The following is a 21,238-nucleotide window of genomic DNA, read 5'->3' as shown; positions in this document are numbered from 1 at the left end:
AATTTTCAAGAGTTTTCGGGCACGTTAAGGCCCCCAAAAGTACCCGGATAGTCGAAATAAAAAATAATAAAAAAAAAAATAATAATCCTTAGAAGAACAATAGGGCCCTGCGCCTTACTGGCTTGGGCCCTAATAATAATATAGCTGCAAGCAGCGATGACGGGCCCAAGCCGCCAGTGCATACGCCACCCCGGTGGCATCGAAAAACGGTGCCCAGCGAGCACAAGCATCACAGTAACCCTCTGGCAGTTTGGTTTTAAGGGATACGGCAATTAAAGGGTTAATCCAAACCATCAACTCTGTGAAACACACAGAACAACATATAAAACTTTAAATTCTGTCAAAATATATTTTTCATTGGTAGTTGATGTTAGTTAATGCATTTACTAATGTTAACAAATGAGAAATTATTAGTTACCAAAGCTTTTAATGATTTATAAGCATTTTTTAATGATTTATTTTTCCATTAACTAACATGAATAATTTTTACTAACACAAATAAATAAAGTAAAAAATATATTGTTAATATTTAATGTTATTTGTGAATTAACCAATGTTAAAAAACAACATTATTTAACTGTTGTTAATTTACATCATTAATAATTATATACCATTTAATGGTGATCAATATTAAAAAAATTTAAAGTTTTATCTTTTGAGCATGACTATTTTTCTAATATTAAAAATATTTTGTTCATTGTTAGTTCATTGTAAGTTCATACTTTCAATGAAGAATTAACATGCTGTAAAAAATATATTTTTCATTGTTAGTTCATGTTAATTAATGCATTCCCTACTGTTAACAAATGAGACTTAATTATAAAGTGTTATCAAAACCTGTAATGCTTTATAAGCATTTTTTAAGGATTTTATTGAGAAGTTTAAACAGACTCACTCTCTCTCTCTCTCTCTCTCTCTCTCTCTCTCTCTCTCTCTCTCTATCTATCTATCTCTCTCTCTCTCCCCCTCCACACTCACTGAACTCACACAGTCAGTCACTCACCCAGTCACCTACCGCACACATTAGGAGCACAGTGACAGGAGATCTCTAAGTTTTAAATTTTTCTCCTAAGCATAGTGTATTGTAAATTCATGAAATTAAGCACATATCCTTACACTGTATTGTTCTGTGTATGTAATTTTTTATGAAGTGTTTGGAAGCTGCTCTTAAAAGATAAAAAAAAAAAGTTTTCTCTTTTTTCTGTAACTTTAATAAATTGCCATTAAAACACCGTTAAAGATATCCTAAATCCGTCCGCAATTTAGCATCTTCAGTATTTTGGCATCATGACAAAAAATGTTTGGTGTGATTTCCGTGTTTCTGTTTGGAGGAGTATGAATTTGTTTACAGCTCGTTTTTAAAAAAAAAACACATTAAAATAAATATAGCCGACTTCCTGTTGGTCGTAGCTAATGACTGTAAATTAGAAAGTTGTCCGGATTAATAAGAACAATTTATGTACCGAGTTTGGTGTCTGTAGCTATCATTATATATATATATATATATATATATATATATATATATATATATATATATATATATATATATATATATATATATATATATATATATATAATCATTAATAATTATATACCATTTAATGTTGATCAATATTAATTCCAAAATGTGTTAATATATTATTAAATTTTAAAGTTTATCTTTTGAACATGACTATTTTTCTAACATTAAAAACATTAATAAATGCTTTTAAAAAAAATGTTCTTTGTTAGTTCATACTATCATGGAAGAATTAACATGCTGTAAAAATATATTTTTCATTGTTAGTTCATGTTAAATAATGCATTTCCTAATGTTAAGAAATGAGACCTTATTATAAAGTGTTATCAAAATCTTTATTGATTTATAAGCATTTTTTTAAGATTTTAAAAAACAGACCCTCTCTCTCTCTTTCTCTCTCTCACCCACTGGCTCAATCCACACAGTCACTCACACAGTCACTGACAGCCCACCCCACCCCCACCCCTCACTCAGCTGCAGTGACAGGGAGCTCTCACTCAGAAGCAGCTCTGATAGTTTTAAAATTTTCTCCTCTGCATAGTGTATTGTAAATTCATGAAATTAATCACATATCGTCAGACTGTATTGTTCTGTGTATGTAATTTTTTATGAAGTGTTTGGAAGCTGCTCTTAAAAAAAAAAAAAAAAAAAAAGAATTCTCTTTTTTACTGTAACTTTAATAAATTGCCATTAAATCATCGTTCAAGATATCCTAAATCCGTCCGCAATTTAGCATCTTCAGTATTTTGGCATCATGAGAAAAAATGTTTGGTGTGATTTCCGTGTTTCTGTTTGGAGGAGTATGAATTTGTTTACAGCCTGTTTTTTAAAAAAACCCACATTAAAATAAATATAGCCGACTTCCTGTTGGTCGTAGCTAATGACTGTAAATTAGAAAGTTGTCCGGATTAATAAGAACAATTTATGTACCGAGTTTGGTGTCTGTAGCTAAAACTAACCCCCCCATTTTTGACAAAAGGTGGCGCTATAGAGTGCCTCTTCCACGCCCGTTTATGAGCTTTTTCCAGTGTCTAACTATCATTAATACTCATATGTGTGTTGAGTTTCATGACATTCTAAACATGTTATCTGCCTCAAAATCACCAGAAGCGAATTTTCAACTTTGACACGTTGCCATGGTAACATAATTTTAGATATCAATATTCCCTTCACAGTTTTACATCGGCCGTGTTTTGACATTATTCTGGTGAAGTTTGAAGCAAATCGAGTAAAAATAAGATGCTGAATTCAAAGCATTTTGAAAACGACACACTTCCTGCAGCCAGTTGGTGGCGCTATAACTTTCAGTCATAATAGTCACATCTATCCGATCGGCATCATACAATGAACAAATCACTGAAGTTTGATCTACATCATACAATGTATGTGGACGTTATTAGGCATTTCCTGGGTCTCATTTTTCGCCATAACTTCATCGCCTCGCCACGGGCAAACCGTTCGACATATCAAAAATATCTTCGCAATTTAGCGTCCCCAATGTCTTGAGATCATGTTCACCGAGTTTGGTGGCAATCGTATGGAAATCCTCAGAGGAGTATATCAAATTCCAGAGCATGCGCTTTTTAAACAGCCCTGAATAGCCGACTTCCTGTTGGGCGGAGCCTAAGACATGCTGCGCGGAAGTTGTTCGGCTCAATGAGTTCTATATGTGTACCGAGTTTCATATGAATACGTGCAAGTATGTGTGAGCTATACATCAAGCTTTCTGACAATTTTGCAGGGGGCGCCGTAGAGCCCCTGTGCCACGCCCGGGTCCCAGCCTCAGCGGCGTCCTAATGGCCGCAGGTTCCAATGTGTGTGCCAATTTTCAAGAGTTTTCGGGCACGTTAAGGCCCCCAAAAGTACCCGGATAGTCGAAATAAAAAATAATAAAAAAAAAAAAAATAATAATCCTTAGGGGAACAATAGGGCCCTGCGCCTTACTGGCTTGGGCCCTAATAATCCTTAGAAGAACAATAGGGCCCTGCGCCTTACTGGCTTGGGCCCTAATAATCCTTAGAAGAACAATAGGGCCCTGCGCCTTACTGGCTTGGGCCCTAATAATCCTTAGAAGAACAATAGGGCCCTGCGCCTTACTGGCTTGGGCCCTAATAATCCTTAGAAGAACAATAGGGCCCTGCGCCTTACTGGCTTGGGCCCTAACCAGTGTAAGTGCACGCTTCTGATATGTCATAACGTAAAATAATTTTAGTTATTGTTTGAAATCACTGCCTACATTATGAGAGAGGCTATAAAATTGCAAGTCTGCAGAATAATTGCAAAGCATGATGTAACTAGAAAAGTATATGTCATGTGATTGACCTCACAGAATAGTGTTTCAGACTGAAACGCAGGCAAGACGAATGAATGCTTTTACCCGACCTTTGACTCCCTTCCTTTCTCCTTATCTGTTCTCCTGAAAATAAAGTGATACATCAGTGTCCTCCATGAAGTGTAATTATATCTGTGGGTAGAGAAACATGGTGATAAACATTCTCATTCCATATCGCACGGTCAGGTTGTGCTGTATTTCAGCCCAGAGTTCTGACATGAGCATAATACCGTATGGAACAATGGCATCATTGCATTTGGCTTTGAACATGCTGTTCTCAGCAAGACACCTTGATGTTATTGATGGATTCTGTCTGTAATGATCTCGAATGGTGACATTCATTGCAGCTCTGACAAAATGAAGCCGTGGCATGCATATTTGCGTTCCTCTTGCAAGTACATATCATTTTGATTATGGCCCATAAATTCTACAATTTTTTTTTTTTGAATGAATCTGTCTATAATTGCTCTGTCACAGTATAATCTCTCTCTTTATTCTAGTCCAGAAGGATTTGTGATGACTCTTTTCTGCTCTTGAAGGCACATCCCCGTGAATCGAAATTATGCTTCATGTGCCTTCAAAACGGAGTCTGCATTTGGTATCTGTCACGAATCCGGCCTTGAACTTCCGTTTACTCACCACCAAAGATCACTCGCTCACCACATTGACTCTTGCACTACACTACTGTTGCATGTCACCCCTGGACTGCATTTCCTATCATCCATTGCACTGATCACAGCTGTCACCAATCACACATTGCACTGATTACACAGCTGATCTCAACAGACACAAGTCTTGGACTTCCTCTCTGTCATCGCCGAGTATTGTATGCACGTATCGCCTCTGGCTTGCTTAGTTGGGGACAATTCATTTCCAGCGATATCGTTGACCTGATTGCAATTTTCTTTTTTCATTTTACACTATTGACACACTATTTCCTTTTTTTTTGGATATTGTGCAGTTGCTTTGAAACAATTTACATTGTTAAAAGCGCTATATAAATAAAGGTGACTTGACTTGACTTGACTTATCGCTATCCTAGCTGATGGCCACCTTACGGAGCCTTTCGTGGTTTTCAAAGTCATAGCCTTGCCTTGCCTGTTTTGATTCTAGCCTGTGTATCTTGGTTTAACCCTTTGCCCTACTGTTTCGGATTGTGTTTGCCCCTGCCTAGATTATTGGCAGGGGCAAACACGTGTACCTGGATTATCTCTCTTTGCCTTGCCCTGTTGGATACTGTTCGCCGATGGAAGACCCACGCTTGTCTAAGGAATACTCTCTCTTGCCTCGTCTATGTCTGTTTGCTGTGTATCGACCAATGCTTGTTTATGACCACTCCTTTTAATAAAGCTTTGCAGCTGGATCCGCATGCCTCACACTTCTGACACTCCGTTACAGTATCGACTGTGAAAAGAAAGGGATTCATAGAAAGAAGCGCTCAGAGGCGTCACCGCACCACGGGACACAACACACACTTCTAAATAAATCTTCTTGGAGATGACAATCTTGAATTATCAGTTGTTATGTCCAGCAGCTTCTGTGTCAGTTAGGGGTTCGTGAATGATTTTTCCCAGCTAAATGCGCATTGTCAATGCAGATTACTAAATTATGTTGATGTTCCCTTTACACATATTAACCAGAGGCCTCTGGCAAATCATTTAATTGGCTATGAAGCAGGCATTCGATCTAGGTTCGTGTTCAATAAATTCATATTTCATAAACCATTTGTATTGCAGGTTCTCTAGAGTCTGCAGTACAAGACAGTCCAGACAGCAACCCATTACAAATCTGTGCCAAAGTTCTGCTATTCCCTTCTGGGCCAGGCCCAATAATGCCATGTAATTTCCGATACAAGGCAGAGACATGAAACTGAATTAGTAATTGTTAAATAGCCAGATCATGTATAGTAACTTCATCTTTACAAAATGAGTGTTGAGCAGTGATTTGAGCAGTGCATTTTTATCATGCTGTTTGAATTTTTATTTATTCCACTCGCTTTTACATATCAAAAAACAGCTTTCTGAAGATGATGTATTTTATTGAGCCAGATAAAGTGTTCTTAGCAGGTGGCAGCATAATAATGTCGAGAAATGGTTGTGGAGGATGGGAATGTGATTTTGTCAGAATACAATTTTCAAATGGGCATCAATGGAAAATAATTTAGTCAATAGCCACCTAAATTATATAGTTATCTAACCAGTTAATTTGTTTTAATAATATATAAGATATCATGACACACAGTAACATTGATGATTAAAACTCTCCAAGCTTCATCACTTGTGTCCTTTCTCTGTAGATCCTTCTTGGTATTTCAGATGTGTACTGTCCTGGCTTTGGTTGATCTTTCTTTCAAAGTGCAATTTGCATTCAGGAGGGGTTTGTGAGATGAAGAACAATGCTTTGTAGAATGTATCATAATAACACATCACCTTTTCCTTTCTTTCAGTCCCAGTGGCTTTAGAAACGCGTGGCGGTGTATTAAATTCATGAATCATCATTACAAGCTTGAGGGTTCTAAGCATCATTAGTATTCGGTTTGTGAAGATGTATTGTCCACGATTCGCTCTGTCTTTGCTTTCCATCCTCCAAATGTGCTGTGAGGATCCGGTCTCTACTAGTGAAATGCATTTATTATATTCCAAGGCCCAGATGTAGTTCTCTGCTTTATCTGTATAAAATACTCTATAAGGTGTTAAAGGAATAGTTCAGCCAAGAAATTAAAAGTCTGACATTTACTCACCTTCATGTCACTCTAAACCTGTGTGAGTTGAATCACAAAAGCAGACTTGTGAATATTGGTAGTCACTCTTTCTATACAGACAGAATGAATGGAAACAAACGATCTCAAGCTTTAAAAAGGACAAAAGCACTATAAAAGTGGTTTATATGACTTGTGCACTTTTATATACATCTTCTGAAGCTTTGGTTGAGGAACAGACTGAAATATAAGGTGTTCACTAAAATCTTCCACTTCAGTATGCTATTAACCTGCTATGTCATTTTAGAAACTTGACAGCCTCATTCACTGTCAGTATAATAGAAAAAATGGGCATTGTATACGTACATAAAACCCACTGTGAGAAATGCATACAGGTTTGAAAAACATGAGCATTAACATCTGCTCAAGCTCCCTAGCTTAGGAATTGCTGGTCTAGAGTAAGAGGAAAGAAAAGTATTTGAACACAGCATTTTAAAAAATGGCCATTCTAATGCATATTCTCTTGCTCAGCTACAATTAACCTCATTTTCCAGGTAGATGTGTTCGTCTTTGAGCATGTCAGTCATGGTTGTTTCAGTGTATTAAGCTCGACTCGAGTATCTGGAAAAGGTCAACACCGATAGAGAGAACGGTTCAGCTGGAATATGATGGCACTGACCTCAATCCTTCAGCCGGGCCGTAGTGTGATTGGAGGATAGAAAAGGCTAAAGAATTGATTAATTTTCCATCAATGGAAGGAATCTTGGTTCTTCACAGGTTCACAATACATTCCTTTTTCTAATATTGAAGGAAGAAAGTTTAAGCCTCTTAAAGCCATGTAGAATAATAATTCAGTGTGTTTTAGCGCAAGGACATGCATTAAGAACTTAAATTCACCTGTGAAATCTGGTTTTATAGATTCATTGGATAGTTATTTGTTTGTGTTATTGTGACGCAAATATCACTCCTGTCTGTTCTTTCAGTTTTATGTCCTTCATTCATTATTTACAATGTTCATTTTCTGTACTGTTTGTGTACAGCATAAAAGCATAAAAGCTAATATTATGCTTGTCAATTCTTTGGCATGCTTGTCAAGCCACAGTGGAACACACTGTATTCCTTTTGATTTTCTATTTCAAAAGGCATGGGAGTAAGCCTTTTGCCGCCTTTGACTATGAAATAAAGGAGAACTGGTCTCATTTTTCAGCACTTTCATGCTTTGCTATTTTCTAATAATCTGTTGGGGGGAGAGCATACGTATCACCAAATCACTGAAGCAGGGACTGATTCCTTTAGAAAAAATAAAAATACAAAAATCTGATCTCCTGTAGATAGTTCTGGTTGTCTGAGATATCAGATCAGGCAAGAATATTTCACTTTTCGTGCAGACTTTCTAAGAAATAACATTTCATTTTAAAGATTAAAGTAGACATAGCCTTAGCAAATCTCAAGAGCTACTCTCCTCATTCTGTATTTTTTGGAAATCAACTCTTAGAGTCTAGTTGATCACGGTGTCTAAAAAGGCTGGTTGATGATAAGTTCAGTGACACTTTTTTTTTTATAGGATACTTAACTGAAGTTCAAGATCTTCCTAAGTCAAGCCTTGCAAATGACATTTACCTTGGCAAATCTCAAGAAGATCCCAGCTCTCTCCATACTGTATTTTTTGTAAACTAATGATTTGTTCATCGGGGGGTCTTTATCAGTCTATAAAGACTGGTGGGAATTAGTTTGGTGAATTATTATTTAATTTTTTTTTTTAAAAACTTGGTTCATCCGTTGGGATACAGAAGTCCAGTATCTTCCTAAGCGAAGTCACACTTTCCGAATAACCTTTACAGTACCATGGCAAATCTCAAGAAGCGCTCTCCCAATAATGTATTTTTGGTAAACAACCTTTAGAATCTAATAGCCATTAGAGTCTAGTTCCTTAGATACTTATTAAGCTGAAGCTCAAGAGCTTTCGAAGCAAAGCCAAACTTTCCAATTTATGTTCCAAATGACATTTGCTGTTGAAGATGTCAAGAACCACTTCTCCCATACTGTATCTTTGGAAACCAATCCTTAGTCTAGTCCTGGTAGGAACTGGTTTGGCGGCCTTCTTTTGACTTGGTTTGGCTGTTAGAATGCTGAAGTTTAAGATCTTCCTAAGCAAAGTCAAGCTTTCCAAATGACATTTGCCATGACAAATCTGAAGAACCGCTCTCTCCATAATGTATTTTTGGAAATGAACCCTTATAGCATGCAGGGATCTCCAACCCTGCTCCTGGAGAGCTGCCATCTTGCAGACTTCAGTTCAAACCCTGCTCCAACACACCTGCCTGTAGTTACCCAGGTGTGTTTGATTGGAGTTGGAGTGGAAATCTGCAGGACAGTAGCTCTCTAGGAGCAGGGTTGGAGACCCCTGCCTTACAGAATGTAGTTCATCATGGTGTCATTGGTCTAAAAAAGCTGGTCAGAGTTGGTTTGCTGACTTTCTTTTGACTTGATTTGCCTTTAGGATGGTGATGTTCAGGATCTTCCTAAGCATAATCAGACTTTAAGTTACATGTTCCAAATTACATTTGCTATGGAAAATCTCAAGAACTGCTTTTCCAATACAATATTTTTGGAAACCAAAAATAGTCATCAGTTTAAAAAGGCTGATCAGAATTAGTTTTTATTTATTTTTTTTTATTTTTTTTCTGACTTGATTTGCCAATTAGGATGCTGAAGTTCAAGATTGTCCTAAGTAAAGTCAACCTTTCCAAATTACATTTGCCATGGCAACTCTTAAGTACCGTTCTCCCCATAATGTATTTTTGGAAACCAACCTTTATAGCAGGCATCTCCAACCCTGCTACTGGAGAGCTACCATCCTGCAGACTTCAGTTAAACCCTGCTCCATCACACTTGCCTGTAATTATCAAGTTGCCCTTTTACCCAGGTGTGTTTAATTGAGGTTGGAACTGAAATCTGCAGGATGGTAGCTCTCCAGGAGCAGGGTTGGAGACCCTTGCTTTACAGAATCTAGTTCATTATGGTGTCAAATGTCTAAAAAGGTTTGTTGGAATTTGCCTGTTAGGATGATAATAAATTCAAGCTTACCAAATTACATGTTCCAAATTACATTTGCTGCAGAAAATCTCAAGAACTGCTCTCCCTATACAGTACTTTTGTAAACCGACCTTTATAGTCTAGTTCATCACTATGTCATTCATCTAAAAAGGCTGGTCAGAATTAATTTGGCTTTTTTTTTTACTCTCTTCGAATATTAGGATGCTGAAGTTCAAGATCTTCCTATGCAAAGTCAAGCTTTCCAAATGACATGTTTACGTGAGGTTCAGTCGGAGGCCCTTAGGAAATTAATTTCAAGTTTATTCCAGCAGCTGTCCATATTATTATGGCTTACTCTTCCCACTCAGACCCAATCGTTCTTTAGAGAGAGCGGAGCGGGGCTTTCATAGCAAGCCCCACTAATGGCACAGAAAGCAGCAGTCTGTCTGATTACCATTGATTCCCTGGCAAATTCTTTGTTTGCTTTCATAGTGGCAACGCCCAAAAATGCCTCAGAGATTGAAATTGCAGGTCCTATCGTGGGTGGGTGGCTTTGTTGGTGAGTACCGACAAGCTGATAATAAAGAGACTGTCCTAGTCCTCACACACAGTTACCTGTGACTGCCCGCATCGAGTGGAGAAATACATTATTAAACTCAACACTTACAAACAAGTTAGAAAAAGCCAGGCCGTTTTTCTCATTCAAGGAGAAATGTTACTAAGGAGCTATTTTCCTCTATTGGATAATAGCTTTGCCTTAGAGGGGATTTGAGAGCTGTGCTGACATTATGTGCCCTTTCATAAGAGGATGTCTGGTGTGTATCACTAGACGGAATACCAAATTATAATGTAATGAATCAAAGTCGTGTTATGGCATATAACTTTGTGTACAATAACACAGTCCAGTGTGATTATTGTTCTGGGCATTTTATGGATTTGTTCACCAACATGAATTTCTTGTGTATGTTTGAGTATGAAAGTACATGTATATCTGTTTTCTCTGTTTGTCTATCCATTTGTTCATCTGTCTGTCCATTGTCGTACTTGACATTGTTCAGGGTGTTGTAGTTAGACAAGTTTCATCACTGACACACATTTCTCAAGCTTGTAGCATACTCACGGTTGCATCCCTAGAGTGCTAATATTTTAAAGCTGGAATGGAGGTTGGCACTTTGTCAGTGTGTGAAGCCTTCGACTTATAAAGCACACTGAACTTTCTTTAAGTTGTAAATAATTAAGAAGATGTCTCTGCCAAATCACTTCAAAGTACTGTATTTTGCTTTTTAACTTGAAGTCAATTATACATTTTAAAATCCCCTGGAACGAACTCTATGACTCGGTCCTTGATAGTCTGGGAATTCTGGAGTATCAAAAAATGTTCAAAGTTATCTTTTTAAGTACAGCATGTAAGCCTCATTTTGAGGCTTCTAGATTGGAAAGCGAATAGCAGGATACTCATAGATGATTGCATAATTTTCAGGAGCAACACTATAATTAGCATTATTAGAGCTTAATTAGGCCACTCAACAGACATGCAATGTCAAAACAGCAATGAGACAAAATAGCACATTGCTTTCGGACTCTAATATGAAACATCAAAAGGGCCTTTGAAACGTACCGTCGGAGATAGTGAAGATTTTGGATTCCTTGAGGTTCATCTCATTATTTTTTTTTTCGCCACATACTAGTCTTATCTGTCTATCATCATTTTCACAAATCACTAGACTTTGCTGGATAAATGCAATGTGTCATGATCACCCGAATAATTTGCAGACCTCATTAGTATCCTCTCAGAGATAACAGCCGGTTATAACAAGCTCCGTCACAGGAATGATTAAATGTGTTTGCAAATATTTCCACCTCTGAGCAGTCACAACAGTGTGTTTAGTCATGGGATTTATCCAATCACAAACCTCATGTAAATTCAAGGATTTGGTTATTCACATGGATGGGAACAACAGCTTTTCTTGTCACATTTGAAACGGGATAATTGCTGAGTTGCATTTGTAAATTCTATGCAAATATAGATCTTTGTTTTTAGAAATACCAGCGCGTTGCGTTCATAAAAATGTATTGCTGTCTCTGTGACCATTTAATTAAGAATTCCTCTACTCCAGCAAAGTTTAGATGAGTCAATAACTGTTATAACAACTTTCATTTAACTGTTGGAATGAGAAATTTAAATAAAGAAAGACAATGTTACATGGGTGTTGGTAGGGTGTTCCGACTTGATTTTTTGGAAATGGTGTTAAGACTGGTCTGTAGGCTGCTGTTAGAGCATTTCCATGACAGTCTTTGTTGTTGCTATGGCATTAAGTGCTTGCTCGGGGATTTGTGGTTCAAGAACATCGCTTAGTGGTTGCTGGAGTGTTTTGTGTAGTTGCTAGGCAATTGCTGGGTGTTTTGTAAGTGTAAATGTCATTAAAAGTAAATGTCAGTGTTGCTATGGTGGTCTTTGTTATGGCTAGGGTGTTGTCAGGCAGTTGTTACTAGGGCTGTGCAATTAATCAAATTCGATTATCATGCGCATCTAGTCAGTAAAACCGGTTTCTTGATTAGTAGTTAATCGCATCACCTGCTTCCAAATGGAGCGGGAATTATTACACAGAAGCGTAGTTCACTGACAAGCTAGGCAATTTCGTGCTCATAATCGAAGGCAATTCGTCTGCGATTATGAACGCGATATTGCCCATCTTGTCGGTGTACTACGGCTCTGTGTAGTAATTCCCGCTCCATTCGGAAGCAGGTGATGGCGATTTACTGCCAATCACTGAACCGGCTTTACTGACGAGATGCGCATGATAATCGAATTTGATTTAATTGCACAGCCCTAGTTGTTACTATAGCTTTGTTTTCATTATCCTTCAAATTGCACAAATTTAAAGTGCGAATTGAAAACATGCCCAATGGAAACGCATCAATTTTGCTAAAAATTTTTACGCTCGCAATTCGAAAAAGGAATATTTTATAAAACTGCATTGGTTTTTTTCACAATTACAGGTCACCTGGCGTACATAAAAATCACACGATCATTCTTTAATGTACTATAATCTCTAAGAAACACATCATACGTGGCCTCTCTCAAGTATAAGGGGCTTTATTGCTTGGATAACCCCTTATTTACACTGCACTACAAAATTTTATTATTATTATGTGTCTTAGCTGATTAGGTTTTATTAGGTGACTGGTGTTGCAGTGGTAGCTTTGTAGTTGCTGTAGAAATTCTTGGCGGATGCTAGATTCTTTATGGTTGCAAGTGTGCCGCTTGATGGTTGCTAAGGTGTTTTTATGTTGCTATGCTGTTGCTAAATTGCTGCTTATTGAATGTCTTCTTCTCCACCAAGGGTTTCATGGTTGAGTTCTTCCTGAGTCAATAAGTAAAGTAACCCTAAACAAAGCTCTGGTTTCTTTCTCTAATCCAGTTTAGTGTGCACAATGTGGAACTTTTGAGCTTCTGACACTTGGCATGAGAACCGCAGGTCTTGTCAGAACCCACCCAGAGACGTATTTAAAGTTGTGCTTTCTCCTCAGATTGAAGCTGGAGCAATTTCCTCCACCCTGCAGGAGAAGCTGGGGACTATGATTGATGTTATTCTCCAGTATGGCAGATTTTGATGAGTTACACAATCTTAAATGAAAAGTTTGGGGTGCAAAAATATAAAGGAGAGGAAAACGAGTACTAAATTAAAAGAAACCACAGAATGCCAAAGTGCTTCGGGTGTCTTGGGATTAAATTCAGTTCTCGGACTACGCTGGATCTTCGGCTGTTATGGAGGAAAGGACCTGCTTCCTAAATGCCATTTTGTGGGACATAAAGAACATTCTTTTATATGTAAATGAGTATGTAAAATACCGCATAGACCTACATAATATGAGTCGTAGGTCAAGTGTTTGAAAGGTTTTTACCCCATGTTTTACCCCAGTATAAACTTTTAGGACATTTATGCTTTATATTTCATTTAATATACCTACTTGAAAAATGCATACTCAATAGCTACTCAAATCTGACATGCTGAAAGCATGTTGTACCAAACTCCCTTTTACATCTGCATATATTGCAGTCCTCATAATTCAATGCATATCACCCAGTGGCACTAAAACAATTCTTAGTTAAGTAATTTTTGCTGCTTTTAGTCAACTTTCTCAGAGTTACTTGGAGTGGGAAAAAAAGACATGTTCTTATAGAGCGGTTGATTAATATTCCTGTCAGATTCATGCAGAACATTGTGAAAGACTGTGAATATGCATAGTTCAATCACTGTGTGAAATTTCATTTATACATGTAAGCTTTTTGGAAGTTATCTCCCTCAAACGTAATTAACCACCATTTGTCCCATCCAAAATTAGGATAAAAATCTATTGATTGTCACTTTGAAATGTTAAATTTAATTCCATTGTCTACAGTAAATTGCATTAACAGTCCAGCTTGCCAATTATGATCCATGTGCAACCTACCACTCAACTTGAAAATGTTATTTTCTCCGGCAGAAACATGTTTAATGCATCCTGATTGATTTACATTCACTTCAAGGCTCCAGTAATTTATAATTTTTTATTCTGAGCTCATCTCCATTTTCCTAATAACATCCAGGGTTTTTTTTTTTTTTTGGTCAATCATGGCGTGAGTGGCAGAATCCTTATGCAGCACATATATCTGCAGGCCACAATGTTTTCATAATCATATGCCTGATTTTATAACTTTTCTGTTTAAAACCTTCCAGCTTTGTCAAGATCTGCTCCCTGGATGCAAAATTATTTATGGAGAGATATTATATTATATTATTCAGAGATTCCTTACTTAACATAAATCCTTCCAGGAATCAGCAATTGCATTGACTGTATTACAATGCTGTTGCGTCATACTGAATATCAGGATGTGCTTTATGTTCACTCTTAATAATGAAACGGTTCTGCCAAACAAATATTAAAATAAACACAATAAATAAATGAGTGAGTGAACATGAAAATCCATGAACTGTTACAATAGGAAGTTGAAGTAGAGAAGTAGAGCTGCTCTTCCTGCATATTTTATGAGCAAAAATTCCCTTGAGGAAGTCTAAACAGCACAGATGTTCACAAGTAATATAAGGCGTGTGCTCGCTCATTTATCTTGCACAGACAAAATGGCAGTGTCCAACCGTTCACTTGCGATCACAGCTTAAGGGGCCGTTTGATTTCCTTGAGGTCTCGCAGTGGCATTTTTCAATAGGGTGTACGGGGACATGGTCTCAGAGTGCTCATTTCCTCTCCTTCTCCCTTGGATTGTGCTGGATGATGAACAACAGCCTTGCTCCGATATCCCCTCCAGCACAAGCCAGTTCTTCAAAGTTCTTCAACAGTTGTCCAGAACCACAAAACAAGAAGTCATCCACTTAGGTGGGCTGAGCAATAAATGTACATGACATGGTGATGTCTGCTGAGGAAAAAGCAGAGAAATAATGAATTAAGATTCAAATGGCAACTTGACGCTTTGTACAAATTATTCCCATCACTGCCATAAATTGCTCTAAAGTGAGAGAGATTCTCCAGCGTACACATTACAGCTGATGTATAAGTGGGGTGAAAGAAGAAAAAGGCTGCATAAATATCAACAGCGTGTTTAATCCCTCATGCCCATTTCGTTTGCTGTGAAATTCTCGTTCGCAACACACTGAAGCGTTTCTAATCCATCAATACTTAGGGTTTTCAAAGGAAGGTCCCTGAAGGTTCACCAGGGGGTCCTTGGAGAAGATACATAAAACATGGATTTGCCTTATATTATCTGGGTTTTCAACCAGGGTTTCACAGATCAGGAAATTACCTTCAGGGGGTCCATGGAGAAGATACAGAGAAAGCAAAGAGACTTTGTAAGTAATGATTTTTAAATACTTAAATACTGTAGTGACTTTAATGTTTTTAATGGAAGTTACTGTAGAATAGTGTTATCAAGAAAATCTAGCTATACTTGGGTGATAATGTATACATTATTGCTCAAACGTTTGGGTTTACATTTACATGCGTTCACATTTAGTTATTTAGTAGACGCTTTTATCCAAAGTGACTTTAAGCGACAATAGAAGCAATCAAAACCAACAAAAGAGCAACAATATGTAAGCGCTATAGACGCGATGGTTTAGTAGTTTTATTTATTTTATATTTTTTACTTATAATTATGTAACAAAAGATTTCTATTTTTAAAGGTCCCATGGCATGAAAATGTCACTTTATGAGGTTTTTTAACATTAATATGAGTTCCCCTAGCCTGCCCCCAGTGGCTAGAAATGGCGATAGGTGTAAACCAAGCCCTGGGTATCCTGCTTCGCCTTTTGAGAAAATAAAAGCTCAGATGGCCCAATCTGGAATCTTCCCCTTATGTCGTCATACGGGGAAAGGTTACCTCCCCTTTCTCTGCTTTGCCCGCCCATGAGAAAATGAGCTACGACCATGCGAGGAGAGCGAGAGACATCATGGCTTGCAAATGAGCGAAGCATTGTTTTTTGGCACTTCAGATCTGTTCTACTCTATGAACTGTAACATACTGTAATATAACTGAATGCCCAATGAAGCTGTTCACATTTACATATTTTCTGTTGTCATACATAAAACAAGTATAAATAGTAAACACGACCCATTAATAATACATGTTAACCCTGAATCACTCTCACTATACTCCTTAAATCCTGATTTATAATCGCAACATCATCTGATAAAGTCAATATACATCTAACTTACACTAAAAAGCGACTATATGCAGTGGTTTTGGCTATATTACTGTTTTGCGTCTGAGTAATAAACTGCGCATATTAACAGACAAATTATGTTCATATATAAAAGTCCAAACAGTCAGTAAGCGACAAGTGCTTGGAAACGCTGTTTTGTAAATGATTTATTGATGAGTCTGCTGCTTTAAGGCAAACTGAAAGCACTGCTTGTCTGCCGCTCGCTGCTCAGAACAGACGCGGAGAGAGGCGACACTGCGCTGGGAGAGTCAGACCACGCGCTCGCAGGGCAGTACTGGAGACATCTTTCAACTGAATCATAGCTAAGGTTTTTAAAAAAAATAAAAAATGTCGCTAGGTTTGTTAGTATGTACCAGTTATGGGGAAAAAAGCCACCAAAAGTTACTCTGAAAGTTACTAAATATTGTTCTAAAGTCGTCCTCGTGTGTGTGTGTGAGACGCGGGAGCTGATGGCAGCGGGCGGTGGATATTGTTGCGGCCCGCTCAGGTAAAGTCTATGTGTGGGAAACACTGACTGTATCCAGACACAATATTTTAAACTAACCATTAGGAGACGTCCTGCTGTAGCTGCTGAGTTGCAACTTCTTCATCTGGTGCTTCTCCATCCGGATCAGATTCTGGGTCAAACTGAAAAGCTTGAACGACTGCGTGTCTACGAGCCATTGCGATACATCCACTGTCAACATTAGCGCATGCTACCGTGGCCGCAAGCTGCAGGCCACACACCCACCCTCCACCTTGCCCCGCCTCTCTCCTCCTCATTAGCATTTAAAGCTACAGACACAGAAATGGCTCGTCCTAAGGAAAGCTCATTGTGGGACTGGCTCGTAGTGGCTGAAATGCTGCACCAAGGCTGAATTTCAGGAAGGAGACTTCAGATACAGTACTAGGGACCACTTAGGCCTATATAAAAGCATCCAAAAAACAGCATGTCATGGGACCTTTAATAAATGCTAAAATGCTAAAAAAAAATGTCAAGGTTAGGTTTTGCACAATATTTCACCTCAGTCAGCTCCAGAGATCCTTGGACAGCCGCCTTGTGCTGTGCCCTTTCTCTCCATCCTCATTTTATGTATATGCCTTAAGCGCTCGGGACACCGAAAGCAAAGAATACTTAATAAGACTTATTAACACTTAAGCTTCATTACAGTCATTTAATCTTTACTGACAGTCTTTACTGCTTATTGGATTCTTGTTTGATTTTCTTGCAATTTGAGTACATATTGGATAAGATGCCAGCATTGTAGCATTAGCATTAGCGATCCATCTCATCAGGACAGTGTGACAGATTAATGGCCAATCATGGCCAGGTCTTATGGGGCATTTTCTTGTTCAAATAAGAATGTGTGGGGTCAAGAAGTGGGAACGAGCATCCCTCTTCCTGCTTGTCTGATAGATTGACTGCTTGACACCGTCCTGACCTCTCTCTCTCTCTCTCTCTCTCTCTCTCTCTCTCTCTCGCTCTCTCTCTCTCTCTCTCTCTCTCTCTCTCTCTCTCTCTCTCTCTGATAGAGATCATCCATTTCTCTACATCCCATCTCTAAACGCCGTGTTCACTGAACAGTGCTAACACAGGGAATATTGTCCGCTTTCCAATTAAACTGTGAAGAAAGAGCTTTACTCGACCTCAACCCATTCTTGGTTTGAAGAGTGGCAGTGGGCTACTCATTGGGTCAGAATAAATATCAGTAGTAGCAGTCACTCTCTGACAGAACACAGACATGCTTTAGCGCTCCTGAATGCCCTCTGGTTTTCAACCTTTTTTTTTGTTGACTTTGATATTGATTTTTCATTGTTTCATTTTTGAGTGTTAAATTATTAACTGTCAAATTGCATTATGTATTCAATTGGCCTACCATTGCTCATTCTTAACCTTAAGAGTAAACTTTGTGCCATGGATATGAATGATAGCTCAAACTGTGCATTTTGTTTAGGTGACACGTAACAGTACTTTTTGAAGTGACAGACTTGCAATTATCACCTTGTGGAAGAATAAAAAAAATCACATTCACTTATATAGCAAGATACACTCGAGCGATAGAGACCAGAATATCATGGAAAATTGAGGGTGGACTTTCTTTTGATTTGGGCCAGTATTAAACCACCTTAGCACCACATAGCAATACCCTGGCATTGCAACAATCACTCATAATTTTTTAGGAATGCATTATATAGGGGAAAGCGGGGTGATTTGAGCCTGCGAGAAGTTGAGCCACCCCTTGATTCTAGGCAACCTTACACAAAATTGGCTATATGACCACAAATATATAATGAGTTTTTCATTTTACTCACCCTGTGAAGGAGAGAGGCCCAAGGGATAATTTATAACTACATTCATATTCAAAAAAGTTTTTTTTTGTTCTTTTTTTTTTTTTTTTTTTTTTTTCAAAGTATTTTTTATTTTTTATTTTTTATTTTCAAGGACTCTTTGAAATGCTTCTTGTGTCTGAACATTTACAAAACAAATATGAAAAATGTCACACATGTTTGTGCTTTAGTAAGTTATAATATGTATACTGGCTATACTGTTAGCTCTAAACTGCTGGATGATGCAAATCTGTTAAAATGGTAGGTGTGGGGTATGATTATATTTTTTATGATTTTTTATGATTATAAAGTATTACTTTACTGTGTTTCATTGTTATATTTAATTAATTTTAGACCAAATATTTTTTTATTTTGTTCTTTGTTTTGGACTTGAATTTGTCAAAAAAAATTTAAACAGGCCTTAAATTGGCCATTGAGATTATGATGAAATTACAACTCCCTGCATTTTATAACTCCCAATTATAACTCCCTGTATTTCCCTGCAACATTTATAAGTGGCATATTGAGTATATTAGCCCAGTTCTGTACAATCACTTGGCATTCATCCCTCCATCCATCCATACCTCCATCCCTCCCAATTCTTCAATTTGAACTTCATTTTGTTCTGATTTTTTTTTAATAAATTAAAAAAATGCCTTCAAAGTTGCGAACGCTATCTTTAAATAAAACTTAAGAAGTCATGGATCCATCCATCCACTCTATTATCCAGACCTCTTTGTCCTTATTTGAGCTGGAGCCTAACCCAGCGTCTTGGACGTCACAAGGCTCACACGTAGATTTTAAGAAGTCATTTTTTATTGAATTTCTCTTCCTTTGATATAACATGAAAATGTTCAGTGTTACTTCACCATAATAAGTGCCAGAGTTTAAATACATTGCTCAACTTGCCCTCGCCCTAGGGTCAATTTACCCCTCACTGGGGGCAAGTTGAGCCAAGAGACCAGACGGAAAGCCATATTTTGAAAGCAGTTTAATTTAGATTCAAAGTGATTATTTCTAAAGATGCACCACATCCTGCAATTTAGGTACATATCTAAGTTGGAGTCATTACTGTCATGTGCACACTTTAAACATACCATAAGTAAAAACTGGCTCAAAAGTAAAAAAAAAGAAAGAAATGTTTTTTGAATTATTGAATGGAATAATATATATTTTTATCTAAAAGGATTTTTTTTTTTCATTTTTAATGTTTTATTTTGACTGACTGAATTAAGAAGTGTATAGTTAATATTTTAGTTTTATATTAAATGTTAAGTTTATAGTGTAACAGTTTATTTCATGATCTCCTCACTGAAAGTGTTTAAAGGAATGCTACTTTTGACTTGAAATATCCAGCTCACCACAGTGGGATATTTTAAAATAGCACACATATATATTCTCAGAATAACTACTTCCATTAGTCCAGCGAGGATAGCTAACCCCAAAACACGTCAAGAGCTCTTATTTTAATGCCAGTCATGTGGAGACAAGTGGATCCGAGGACAAGATTAAAACGTGACATTCGTTAACAAAAGCCATCCTCCTCAAGTACTCAGAGACGGTCAAGCGCAAAATAACTTTGAGTTCTACGGCTTTTCATAAGCCTTTGTGCTGATAGCTAAGGTTTTGTAAATATATAATGCATCAGTTGTTTTGAAAGATTAGGCACTTACTGCAGTCTTACCGCTGAGTAATGATTCAGTTACCGTGGGGAGGTTGTGAACTGCGCTTCACCCTACGACAACCTCGAATTCCGTCTCATCCTCAGAAGCCATTAACTTTAATAAACGATTGCAGAGCGGTATTTCTTGGCTTGAGTCACCTGTATGTTCACATTCGTTCAGACTTGACGTATCTGAATAGGTAAAATGTTACTTTTTAACCACATTGCTTCACTAGGTGCTATTTTTTACACAAGCCATTTATATAGTCAAAACTTCTTCAGTGTTTTGTCACCCAGTGATTCATTCACAACTCTGACTTTGTCCTTCTGCCAGAACTGCCCTCCACAAACTGTGAATCATTTGGACATAGCTATCAGCGCAAAAGCACAGCGGGCGAAAAGCTGCACCTGGCCAGACTGAAACTTTTAAATCACTTTTATCGCCCTTCCTCGCACTCCCTCGCTGCGGCGGCCGTCTCCGCCTCTGTGAATCGGAATCCGGGTGTGCGGAAGATCTCCACATGGCTACTTGCAGATTGTAACAGATGACGCAGCTCACGAGCTGCATGTGGTGCCAGATGCACTGCTCCAGTCCCTCCATAACAGGCCCATTAGCCGGTGATTTAAGTCTCTGCTGGCTAATCTGTCATAACAACTGGCGCTGCCTCCTGCCTCATGAGAGGCACTGGTGCAGTTCCATTTTTGAGGCTCACGATTGGCTCATTTTCTATGGGTCCTGGGGCGCCAGGTCCATGAGGAACTTAATGGTCTTACAATGATTTTTAACAGCATAGAGGTTGGCAATTTAGCCCACACAGTGGTCCTGACAAGAGAGAATATATAAACTCTCGAATTGCTGACCTTCTGTTTACAGAGACTAACAGCCATCATAACTGCTAAGCCTTGATTTGTTCTTTTTTTTTTTTTTTTTTCCCAGACAAGATTTCTTGTATTGTAAGCTATA

At 37.9% G+C, this 21,238-nt stretch overlaps 1 protein-coding gene across 7 annotated transcripts in view; it reads left to right on the top strand.

Annotated features, from left to right (window-relative positions):
- The window catches only part of LOC306865430 (opioid-binding protein/cell adhesion molecule homolog), a 347,027-nt gene that overhangs the window by 75,248 nt on the left and 250,541 nt on the right, over nt 1-21,238 (top strand). The gene's annotated exons all lie outside the window — the stretch shown is intronic.

The sequence above is a fragment of the Barbus barbus genome (assembly GCF_936440315.1).
Source record: "Barbus barbus genome assembly, chromosome: 47".
NCBI lineage: Eukaryota > Metazoa > Chordata > Actinopteri > Cypriniformes > Cyprinidae > Barbus > Barbus barbus.
This window is presented reverse-complemented; position numbering and strand designations above follow the sequence as displayed.